Source organism: Elephantulus edwardii, unplaced genomic scaffold (assembly GCF_000299155.1).
Source record: "Elephantulus edwardii isolate Elephantulus edwardi_28Jun2011 unplaced genomic scaffold, EleEdw1.0 scaffold00474, whole genome shotgun sequence".
Taxonomy (NCBI): Eukaryota; Metazoa; Chordata; class Mammalia; order Macroscelidea; family Macroscelididae; genus Elephantulus; species Elephantulus edwardii.
The window spans coordinates 748,009-761,469 of record NW_006400224.1 but is presented as its reverse complement, the minus strand read 5'-3'; positions in this window follow the sequence as shown (position 1 = coordinate 761,469).

Genomic DNA, 13,461 nt, shown 5'->3' with positions numbered 1-13,461 from the left:
ATTTTCCTACTTTCATGGCTCTCACATTCCATGTTCCAATCACTAGGGTCTGCTTACAAATGTTCCTCCTCCTTTGTATTTCCATACTTGATCGTTCTACCTAGGTTGCCCTTTCTGTTAGTCTGTGTGTGTTCTGTTGTGAAAAACTGATAACTGAACTACAAAAAGGGCAAAAGACATGGAAAGACTTATTTACAGAGGATGATATTCCGATGGCCAACAGACATGTGAAGAAATGCTAAAAAATCACTTGAAAATAAAAATAAAAAGACATAAATATCAACTATTGTGAAATATATTCTCCAACCCGTATCAGTAGCAAAGATAAGTAGCAGGGTAACAAGCAATAAATGTTGGAGAGGATGTGGAGAGGCGAGAACTGTTGGCTGGATTGTAAAATGTACAAACACTCTGGAAGGCAGTTTGGCATTTCCTCAAAAAAATTGAACATAGACACTTCATGTAACCATTACTAGGAATGTACCTCAAGGACGTTAGAACTGAGACACAAATGGAAATTTGTATACCAATGTTCACAGCAGCGTTATTCACCATCTCAAGAACCTGGAAACAGCCCAAATGTCCAACTGTAAATGAATGGATTGAAAAATTACAATATATTCACACTTTGGATTACTATGCACACTTAGAGGCAAAGATTTAAAAAAAAAATACTTCACAACTTGGGAGAGACTGAAGAGCATTAGGCTGAGTGAACTAACTTAGTCTGATTAGGACAAACACTTTATGAGACTATTATTTTAAAAATAAAACTATAAAATATATATGGAGACCCAAGGGGGAAGGGATGGGAACAGAGGATAGGAATGAGTAGAATGGGTAGGAGAGAAACCTCAGTGTTGAGCAATTTGGTGGCTGGAGGAAGGGAGTGACGGAAATGGGAAGAATCCGGCTGGGACCTTAAAATACAGGGTAATTATGGGCATGATCCAATGGTGATTAATTTTATAAAACTGTGCATTAGAATGGTTGTATGAAGCACCATAAAGAGTAGGATGAAACAATGTATACAAACTTTTTAAGGAAACCAATATAAAATGACATTTGCAAAACACATGTTTCAACTACCATATACAGGTAGCCTTGGGAAGTGCTCACTAGTCTATACTAAGAAATATGGAAGACAGCTACCTGATCAACTGTATGGAAGAGATCCATATTTGTTTCAATTTCCAAAAAAGACAATCCAACAGGCTTTGGAAGTTACACACTATCATAAATATCATAGTGACCCTATGAACAAAAGGCCTGAAGCCCCTCTACAACTATTGACATTTATCAAAGTTCATAGAGTTTCTGGAGACATGCTGTTTAGGAAGTGGATGCCACTCCTACTTCCAAACCTGTCATAGTATGTTATTGTTAGGTGCCTTTGAGTTGCCTGAGATACATAGCAACCCTGTGTACAGCAACTCTGAACCTTTCTCTGTCCTGAGCCAGTCTCACTAAGTCTGACAAACCAACCTCCATAGCCCCAGTCACTGTATCAATCCATGTCATCCAGGGTCTTCCTCTCCCGCGCTGTCCATTAACACTTCTGAGCTTGATATCCTTTTCCAAGGACCAACATCTCCTGGCCACGTGCCCAAAGTAAGTGAGGCAAAGCTTCAAAATCTTAACCTCCAAGGACAGACTTGGTCTCACCCTCTCCGAGACAGACCTAGTTTTTTTTATTTTATTTATTTTTTTTTTGGGCAGTCCATGGTATGATCAAGATTCTTCTTTACTACCACAACTTGAAGGCATCTATTCTTCTGTCATCTTTAGTCATTGTCCAACTCTATGAAGCATAACAAGCAATTGAGAAGACCATGGCCTGGATTAGGCGCACCTTTGTATCTAGACTGACATCTTTGCCCTTCAGCACTATGGAAAGATCCATGAGAGTAGATTATCCCAGTGCAATTTGTCTTTTGATTTCCTAACTTATGGTGTTAAGAGTATTTATTGTGGATCTGAGAAAGTTGTAATATCTAGCAACCTCAATCTCTTCTCCATCTAGTATAGTGCTGCCACTTGGGACAGTGTGAGAATCTTTGACTTCTTGAAATTAAGCTTCAATCCATATTGAAGAATATAGTCCTTGACCTTTTACAGCAAGTGCTCCAGGTCTTCTTCAGCTTCAGCAAGCAAAGTTGTGTCATCTTCATATCGTAGATTGTTAATGAATCTTTTTCCAGTCTTGATGCCATACTCCTCCTCATAAATCTCTGTTTCCCAAATGATCTTTTCTGTATACAGATTGAAAAGATATGGGGGACAGGATGCATCGCTGACACACTCCTTTCCTGATTTTGAACCATGCTTGACTCTGAGGAAATAAACAACAACATTATTAATATCACATGCAAGTACACTCTTGCTTAAGTTTATGAAAAAATTACTAGATCAGTCCATAGACAGACAACTACCAGAAATAGAATTAGGATTTAAAAGAGTTTGGGTACCAGGAATATAATTTCTGATGTCATTTGGATCTTGGCTAACAGCAGATAATATCATTAAGATATATATTTGTGTCTTATTTACTATGCAAAAGCACACTTTTATGTGTTTTATTGACTATATGTGGATCATAAAAAATTAAGACTGACATTGAGAAGAGCAGAAATCTTAGAATGTTTAATTGTACCCATGTAAAATCTATACTTTGATCAAGAAACTGTTGTACAGACAGAGGAAGAATTTGGACTTTATGAAGAAGAATGAGACATTAGGTCTCAACAACTTGTATTATGAAAATTATACAGCCTAGCTTGCTAAAAGTTAAAAGGACTTAAAATACTTTCTGAAGAATATCAATGACTACAACTTACAATATGGACTACATCTCACTATCAAGATAACAAAAATCATCACTAGAGAACCAATAGGCAATATCATAATAGATCAAGGAAATATTGAAGTTGTCAACTCTTTCATCTTACTTAGATCTACAACCAATATCCTTGGTTCCACAGTGAGGAAAAAAATGTATTTGACCTTTGTAAATAAAGAAGTATAAAATTAAAAAAAAGATACTAAAAAAAAATCAAAAGAAGTGTATCATTGGGAAAAGGTGCTTTCAAGGACTTCTCCAGAATGCTCAAAAGCAAAGATGTCAGTTTTAAAAATTAAATGTTGTCCAAGCCAAGTTCTCTTCAGTTACTTCTTATGAAAAATTAATAAGAATGACAGTATAAGAATGGATGCCTTTTTTTTCTTATTTTTAATGGTGGTTTTTTTTTTATTTAGGTTGTTTATTTTTCATTTCAATGAACATCTACAGAGATTTTGGAATTCCAGAATGGATGCCTTTTAATTGTGGTGTTGGACAGAGCATTGAATATGCCATGGATTGTAAAAGAAAAAAACAAACAAAAAACAAATATGACTTAGCCAAAGTGTTAAAAGGGTATTTCTTAGTGATAAGACTTTGTGACACACTATATGGGCCTATTGTTAAGAAGAGTCAGTCCTGGGAAAGAAATAACATGCTTGAAAAGATAGAGGGTAAGCGAAAGAAAGAAATACCCTAAAAGAGATGAATTGACACAGTGACTGTAGCAATGGCGTCAAGTGTGTTAAAGATAATAAAGCATGATTCAGGTCAGTTACTCATAGTGTTACTATGAGATATTGATGATTAGATGACATTAATAACAACAACACTCGTTAGAAGAGCTCTGGTAGTGTAGTGAATCAAAGATTATGCTGCCAACCCAAAGTCACGTGTTTTGAAGGCACCAGCTGCTATTAAGGAGAAAGATGAGCAATTTCATCTCATGTAATTTGCAACTTCTGAATAATATCTCCTGGAGGATCAATTGTGAATCAATTCCAACTCACTGGCAATGAGTTGAGTTAATTTGAATTGAAAGTTACATAAGGATTTAAATCAAATCCACGGGAACAAAAATTTGACCTTAAATCTGTCCCACTTGAAATTCAAAACCATCTCAGGAACAGGTTTGAGGCTTTGAGCACCAATGAGCATAGACCAAATGAGCTCTGGGTGGATATCAAGAAAGTTGTCCATGAAGAATGCAAAAGATAATTACAAAGGCTGAAGAAAAAGAAAAGACCAAGATGCGTGTCAGATGAGACTGAAAATTGCATTAGAGAGGAGAGAACCCAAAGCTAAAGGAAGAAACCAAGAAATCAAAGAGCTGAACAGAAAATTTCAGAAGGCAGCTAGGGAAAACAAAGCAAGATACTGTAATGAAATGTGCAGAGAGCTGGAGTTGTAAAATTAAAAGGGCCGAATTCTCTCAGCATTTCTTAAGCTGAAGGAGTTGAAAAACAAATTCAAGCCACGGGTGGCAATACTTAAGGATACTTTGGGTAAAATGTTAAATGATCCAGAAAGCATTAAAAGAAGATGGAAGGAGTACACAGAGTCACTGTATCAGAAGGAATTGGCTAACATAGAAGAATTTCATGAAATAACATATGAACAAGAGCCTGTGGTGATGAAGGAGGAAGTTCAAGTTGTTTTGAAGGAATTGGCAAAAAACAAGGCTCCAGGAGTTGACAGCATAACAATTGAAATATTTCAACAAACAGAGGCTGCCTTGGATGTGCTAAGTTGTGTCAAGAAATCTAGAGGACAGCCAGCTGGCCAACTGTCTGGAAAAGATCAATATTTGTTCCTATTTCAAAGAAAGGTGACCCAACAAAGTGCAGAAATTATAGAACATCATCAATATCACATGCAAGCAAGGTTTGGCTGAAAATTATCCAAAAACAATTTTAGCAATATGTCAACAGAGAACTGTCAGTTGTGCAGTATAGATTTAGAAGAGGTCATGGTACTAGGGATATTATTACTAAAGTTAGGTGGACCTTGGCACAAAGCAGATAATACCAGAGGAATGTCTATCTGTTCACAAGCTATGGCTGACTCTGAGAAGAATGGGAATCCCAGAGTATTTGATTGTGCTTATGCAAAACCTATACTTGGACCAAGAGGCACTTGTCAGAACAGAGCAAGGAGGCACTACATGGTACAAAATCAAGAAGGGCGTCAATCAGGGATGTATTTTGTCTCCATACCTTTTCAAACTGTGTGCAGAACAGATCATCTGAGACGTTGGTCTGTATGAGGAGGGATGTGGCATCAAGATTGGTGGAAGAATCATCAACAACCTGCGTTATGCAGATGACACAACCCTGCTTGCTGAAACTGAGGAGGACCTGAAGCCCTTGCTGCAGAAGGTCAAGGACTGCAGCCTCCAATATGGATTGAAGCTCAACATCAAGAAGACAAAAATTCTCGCTACTGGACCAATTGGCAGCATCAACGTGGGTGGTGAAGAGATTTGAGATAGTTAACAGTTTTAGTTAGCTTGACTCCACAGTCAACACTCTTGGTACCATCAGCTAGGAAATCAAGAGATGAATTGCATTGAGAAAGTCAGCTGTGAGGGACCTCTCAAGGGTACTGAAGAGCAACAATGTCAGGCTGGAGATTAACGTTTACCTGATCCGGGCTATCCTCTTTGCAATTATGTGCTATGATTGGAGAGTTGGACAGTGATTAGGGATGGTAGAAAGAGAATTGATGTCTTTGAGCTGTGGTGCTGGAGAAGTGTTGGATATACCATGGACTGCTAGGAGAACAAACAGGTTTTCCTTGCAAAGGGTGAAGCCGGAATGCTGCTTGGAGTCAAGGACTCTGAAGCTTCGTCTGACATACTTTGAGCATGTTGCAAGGAGGGACTGGTCCTTGGAGAGGACATCATGTCTGGGAGAGTGCAGGAGAGAAAGACCCTTGATGAGATGAATCAATTCTGTGGTTGAGGTGGTGGGAATGAATGTGTCAGAGATGGCGAGGTTGGCACAGGATAAAGCAGCATGTACATAGGGTCACTAAGAGTTGCAAGTGACTCAATGACATATAACACCAACACAACAACAACAATTCATGTAGGTGTATATAAATTCACAATTAACTCCACATAAATTATATCATTAGGAAAAAGTTAAAAACTCTTAACTAAAAATCAAATCCAAGTTTTCTGTAAACTTGTTAAAATCAAAACTAAAATTTACTTTTAAAAATATGACTTCTGAGTTGCTTTATGCTAGAAAACAGAAAACGTGACATGAACAACTGTATTCCGTATTTTTTAAAGTCAGTTATAGCTGTATTCCATATCTTTTAAAGTCACTTACAGCCTTTACATAGTCAATAGTCAATGAAACACAGATAGACATTCCTCTGGTATTCCCTGCTTTCAGCCAAGATCCATTTAACATCTGCTACAATGTCCCTAGCTCCATGACCCATTCTAAACCCAGCCTGGACTTCTGGCAGTTCTCTGTTGATGTGCTGTTCCAGTCATTTTTGGGTGATCTTCAGTAGAATCTTACTTGCACGTCATATCAGTGAGATTGTTTTATAGTTTCCACACTCTGTTGGGTCACCCTTATTTGGGATGGGAACAAATATAGATCTCTTCCAGTCAGTTGGCCAAGGGGTTGTTCTCCAGATTTCTTGGCACAATTTGGTGAACACGTCTAGTGTAGCATCTATTAGCTGAAATATGTCAATAGGTATACCATCTAGGTGTCTCTCTGGAGACTAAGATCTGTCTGATACAGGCCTCTGTATTGGTCTCTGAAATCACTTGTTATGCATCAGAGAATTGGACAATGACTAGGGAGGATATAAGGAGAATTGATGCCTTTGAACTGTGGTGCTGGAGAAGAGTATTGAATGTACCATGGACTGCTAAGAAAACAAATAGGTTCATCCTGGAGAGGGTTAAACCGGGCGGCTCCTTGGAGGCAAGGATTCTGAGACTTAGTCTGACATACTTTGGACATGTTGTGAGGAGGAACCGGTCCTTGGAGAGGGACATCATTCTTGGGAGGGTGGAGGGACAGCACAGGTGACGAAGGCCCTCTATGAGGTGGATTGATTCAATGACTGGGGTAATTTGGATGGGTGTATTGAAGACAGCGTGATTGACATAGGATAGAGCATAGTTTAGGGCTGTTGTACATAGGGTCGCTGAGTCGCAAGTGACTTGATGGCACATAACACCACCACCAACAACACTAACACTTTTAATTGTCTAAGTACTATTTATAGATCCCTATCAATACTCTATCTGGCCAATGAAGAATTTTCTCATCAGTTTTCTTAGGCTCTCTGTCTTTACAGAGAACATTAGTAGTCTCTAGTAAGTTGCACTATTAACTTAAAACAAGTACCTCTCTGGTAGTTCGAATCTACTAGCAACTCTGCTATGAAAAGATGTTCAATCTCCTCTTAGACAACTTAAAGTTTCTGAAAACATACTGGAGGGTCATTAATGAGTTGGTCTCAACTTGTTAAAAATAAGGGTTAAAAGGAATTTTTATAGATTCAAAAAAATTAAGTATTTCCTTTTATGGAGTCACTGTGTAGGTTTGAACTGTTGATCTCTCAGTTAGTCAGTAGCTGAATGCATTATCATTACACCACCAAGTCAATTACTCTTCAAATACTTTTATTGTTTCTGTGTAATGTTCAATCAGAATTGACTCATAGCTGGCTCTCCAGTGAGTTTTCAGAGGCAATCTCATAAGAAGAGACCTTTCTTCCATGGAGAAGCTGGTGAATTTGAACCACATCCCTTTGGGTTGACAGAGAAACTCTTTACCATCAAGCCATGAGAGGTCTCTAAAAGTCAGGCAAATAGCTAAGACATTCTGTGGAAACACAATAATACTGGGGGCAAAAACACCAAAAAAACAAAACACCACACAAAAACAACCCCAAAACCAAACAAAAACTAAAACCAAACTTAAAATCAATATACTAGTGGGCAGAACTTACCTTTCATCTGCTGCAAGATGCCAATACCTGTGTGACATGGGTGGCCCAGGTGGGGCGTCCAGCCACCACACTTGCTGAATCTGCTAAAGGCTGTGGCCCAGAAGAGGAGCACTTACACCCTTGTCAGCAACTGAACCACTCCATGCCAGGTTGAGGGACTGCAGTTTTATAGCACAATCCTGCTTAGAGCACCAGACCACTACCTGGAGACCCAGCTGCCTCACCACCTGGAGACTGCCCAGCTGCTCTCCCTGCTATTTGGAGCCAGGAGCACCACTATCACAGGTACTTTGGGGGAGACTTTTCTGTCTACTATACCACTTGGGACTCCTTGGGCTCAACCAGAAGGGTCAGGGACACCTCAAGACAGGTGGAGACATCACTTCTGGAAGGGAACAACAGACTTCCTGGTTTGTTATTCAAGTACTTTGGGGAAAACACTGCTGTGTGAAGAAAGGAGCACAAATATATAGGTGCTTCACAAAACATTGATGTAACCTGGGTAATTATAGTAACAGCAGTCTAATCTTGTTTACTAAAACAATATGCACATAATGTCAAGAAAGCAGTAATCCACCTTAGTCATCATGAAAAACAAAAATAGCCCCTCTTCCAAAAAAGCAGACCCAATTAATACCCCAGATAGAGAGAAGCAGAAGAAATATGTTGATGTAAAGTTATTTGATCAGCTACAGAAACAAATTCCAAATGTTTGAAGAAACAATGGAAGCAAATAAAAGATCAAATACTTCAAAGGCAACAGTCCAGAAGAAATATATTGATGAGGAGGAACTTGAACAGCTAATGAGGAAAATACAAAAGACAGAAGAAAGAATTGACAGAATATATACAGAGGTACAAGAAATTAAAAAAAAACAACAAACAACAACACCAAAACATAGCAAGATAGAAAGTGGAATGTCAACACTGGAAATAACAGAAGAGAATGAAAATCCAATCCAGAATATTAAGACTGAAATTGCAGAGGGGTCCAACACGCTAGTAGAACAGAAAGGTAGAACTGAAGAGATAGTCAGTGAGCTGGAAGACAAGAATCTCACTGGAAACGTAGTAGAAGGAAAATTAGAGATGAGACATGAAGAATCATTAGAATAATGTGGGATGACATCAGACAGAATAACATGTATGACTGGAATTCCAGAACAGGGGAGTGACAAGAAAATCACTGAGAAAATTGTGAAAGAAGTACTAATCTAAAACTTCCAAGGTATTTTGAAGAATGGGTAAATTCACATTCAAAAAGCACAAAGAGGGAGGGGAAGGAAAATTTTAAAAAAATAAATAAATAAGCATAGAGAACATCAAATAGACTATACCCCAAAAGGAAAACATCAAGACATATCATAACAAAAATATTCAAATTAAAAGATAAAGATAGAATTCTAAAAGCAGCGTGAGTAAAACAGTTACTACAAAAGAGAAATAATTTGGTTAAATTTTGATTTCTCAGCATAAACCATGCAAGCTAGAAGGCCGTGAGATAACATATACATAAATATGGGAAGCCAACTTTTATATTAAATATTTGTAATAAGCAGAATACTACTTCAGGTTCTGAGGGAGGTTGATACTATCTGGAATTAATTCTGAAGCACTAAGTCAATCCATAAGTGAATACAGGATTTTTGCATTGCCCCTCCCTCCTGAGTCAAGCAGAAGGTTGTCAACACAGAAAGCTTAGCTTCCCCTGTATTGGATTCTCTTTGTGATTTACTTCCTGGCAATTTTCAGTAAAGACAGGAAAGCTGGAATCTGCAGTTCTCTTCAGTGGTTTGAGAACTGTTCGCCTCCTGCTTTAGCCCTCTTTTTCTCCTACATTCCTGGTGTTCTGTCTCATTATCAATGCTTATAAAAATACTTTGCTCCTGGTCTGCAACACATAAAGTTGAAAGAAAACATTTGAAAACAATTTTCAGGCAAGACTATTATACCCACCAAAGCTCTCCATCAACTATGAAGCAGAAATTAGATGATTTGCAGAAAAGAAAAAACTTAAGAAATTTGTGAAAACATGATCAAAACTACAAGAAATTTTAAGTGAAGTGCTTCACACAGAGACACCAAAGGAAAATGCATGCACCATAGTAATGAGAAACAACAGAAAAAGAAATACATAAAAATGACAAAAGCAAAATTTAACTTGATAATAATCACAATTAATGTGAATGGACTAAACACACCAATTAAGAGGAAACGAGTAACAGAACGGTAAAAAAAAAAAAAAGCAAAGTCCATCAATATGTTGCCAACAGGAGACACATCTAAAGGAAGAAGAGAAAGTCAGACTCAAAATCAAAGGCTGAAAAAAAAAATCCACAACATGCCAAGCAAATGGAAACCTCATGAAAGCAGGAGTAGTAATACTACTCTTTGACAAAATAGATTTCAGAATGAAAACCACCATTGAAGATAGGAAGGGCATTACATACTGATGAAAGGCAAAATAGATCAAGAAGACCTTGATCAACATTTATGCACCAAATGACATACCTACAAAATACATAAAACAATGGTTAACAAAATTAAAGAAATAAATAGCACCACAAAAGTGATATGAGATTTCAACACACCACTATCACCAAAGGATATATCAACTCAAAAGAAACTCAATAAAGATGCAGAAGATCTAAACTATACCATAAGTTAACTTGACCTTGGGGATGTATTTAGAGTACTGCACCCAACTAAAACTCAGCTAACTTTCTTCTCAAGTGCATGTGGTACTTTCTCCAGAGTTGATCATATATTAGGACAAAAAGTAAGCCTCAACAAATAAAAAAACAAACAAACAAAAAAAAAACACCAAACAACATTGAAATAATACAGACCACACTGCCATAAAAGTAGAAATTAACCACAGGAGAGTAAAGCTTGCAAAACAACTTATGTGGAAACTAAGTATTTCTCTGCTAGAATATGATTGGATTATAAAAAATGAAATAAAAAATGTTCCTTGAAACAAATGAAAATGAAAATACAACATACCAAAACTTTTGGTATAGCTAAAGCACTCCTCAGTGTGAAGTTCATAGCGTTAGTCACATACATAAAAAAGGAAGACAGAAGAAGAATCATTGATCTTACTCAACACCTTCAACAAATAGAAAAAGAACAGTAATCTAGTCCTACGGCCTCTAGAAGACACAAAATTATAAGGACATGAGCTAAAATCAATGAACTAGGAAATAGAAATACAATTGAAACCATCAATAAGACCAGGAGCTGTTTTTTCCAAAGGGACAATAAAATTTACAACCCACTGGAAAATTTAACAAAAGAAAAGGGGGGAAAAAAGGAGAAGACACAGATAACTCGATTAAGAAATGATAGAGGTGACATCACAACAGGAACAGATGAAACTAAATTGATAATATCAGAATCTATAAAAAGCTATACTCTGATAAATTAAAAACCTAGAGGAAATGCACAAATTTCTTGAAACTCATGGTTTATATAGATAGATTGACAAGACAGATATAGAACACTTGAACAGATCCATCACAAAAAAGAAATTGAAAATGTCATAAAAATGTTTCTCCGTAAGAAGAGTCCTTGACCAGTTTGCTTCACTGTTAAACTGTACCAAACTTTCAGAGAGTATCTATCACCAATTCTATTTAAATTGTTTAAAAAAAATTGAAAAGGACTCTGAAAGTCCTTTTATGAAGCAAACATAACCCTAATAAATACCAAAACCAGGCAAAGATATTACCACAAAAGAACACTACAGACCAATATCTGTCAAGGATATAGATGCAAAAATCCTTAATCAAACCCTAGACAATAGAATTTAAAAGCACATCAAAACACTCATTTACCATGACCAAGTGGGATTCATGAGGTATATAAGGATGGTTCAAATAAGAAAAACAGTCAACATAATTCACTATATTAACAAAGCAGATAACAAGAACCATATGAACTTAGCAATTGATGCAGAAATGGTATTTGACAAAATCTAATACCTTTTCCTGATAAGGACACTCAGTTAAATTGTAATAGAAGGGAATTTCCTCAACATAGTGCAAAAAAAAATAAAATAAATTATATATATATATATATATGTATAAATCAAAACCCAACATCATTCTAAGTGGAGAAAGACTAAAAGCATTTTTCTTGTGAACAGGGACCAGACAAGGATGCCCACTGTCACTACTTCTATTCAGTATTGCACTGGAAGTGCTTGCTAGGGAAATACAATAAGAGAAGGAAAGAAAAGGCCTCCAACTTGGCAAAGAGATGGTTAAACTATTGCTGTATGTAGATGATATGATAGTATATACAGAAAACCTCAAAGACTCAACAAAAACAAAAAAACCTGTTTGAGTTAGTAGGCCAATTAAGCAGAGTGACAGGATATAAAGATAAATATCAAAAAATCAGTGAGATTCCTCTATGGTAACAAAGATAACTCAGAGCAGGAAATCAAGAAAACAATACCATTTACAATAGCCAACTACAAATTGAAACACTTGGGAGTGAACAAGGTACACTTGACTAGAGGTACAAAAGACCTATAAAGACAATTACAGAACATTTCTTCAAGACTCAATAAAAGAACTAAAGAAATGGGAAAATGTGCTCTGCTCATGGATAGGAAGACTCAATATTGTGAAAATTACAATGTACCAGAATAATCTACATGTTCAGCATAATCCAAATCCAGATACCAAATTCATTTTTCAGAGATTGAATGGGAAATTGTCAAGTTTATTTGAAGATGCAAGAGACCTCAGATAAGTAAAACACTTCTGAGAAACAAAAATGAAGAGGAAGACATAGCACTCCCTGATCTCAAAACCTACTACATAACAGTAGTAACCAAAACAGCATGGTACTAGTACAATGACAGGCACATAAACTAGTGGAACAGAATTGAGAACACAGAAATCAAACCAAATCTTTATGATCAACTGATATTCAACAAGGAAATAAAACGTAACAAATGGGAAAATTACAACCTTTTCAACAAATAGTGCTGGCAAAACTGAACTGCCATCTGCATAAAGCTGAAACAGGATCCACATCTCACACCATACACAAAAATCAACTCAAGGTGGGTCAGAGAACATGGAGTAAAACTAAAAACTATAAAGTTCATAAAAGATAAACTGGGATCAAGCTTAGAATGCCTAGTCTACAGTATTAAGAATTTACATAGAGGGAGATATTCAAATGGCCAACAGACATATGAAGAAATGCTCAAATCACTGGCAGTAAGGAAGATGTAAAACCACAGTGCAATACCATCTCACTCCAGTAGTAGTGGCAAAGTTTAACAAAACAACAAGTAATACATGTTGGAGAGTATGTGGCAATACAGGAACTCTTAAACATTGTTGGTGGAATTATACAACCACTCTGGAAGGCAGTTTGGCACTTCCTCAAAAAGCTGAACATAAAAATTCCACATGAGGACATTATGCTGAGTGAAATATCTCAGTCATAAAGGGACAAATACTGCATGGTGCCACTGTTGTAGAATGGGTCTGACATCAGGGTGGGGGTATGACAAAAAAACAGTGGATAAATTATGTATATTGAAACAGATGAGGGAAAGAACAGATTAGAAGTGATATATTATTGAGTATTATGGTTAGCACAGGAAT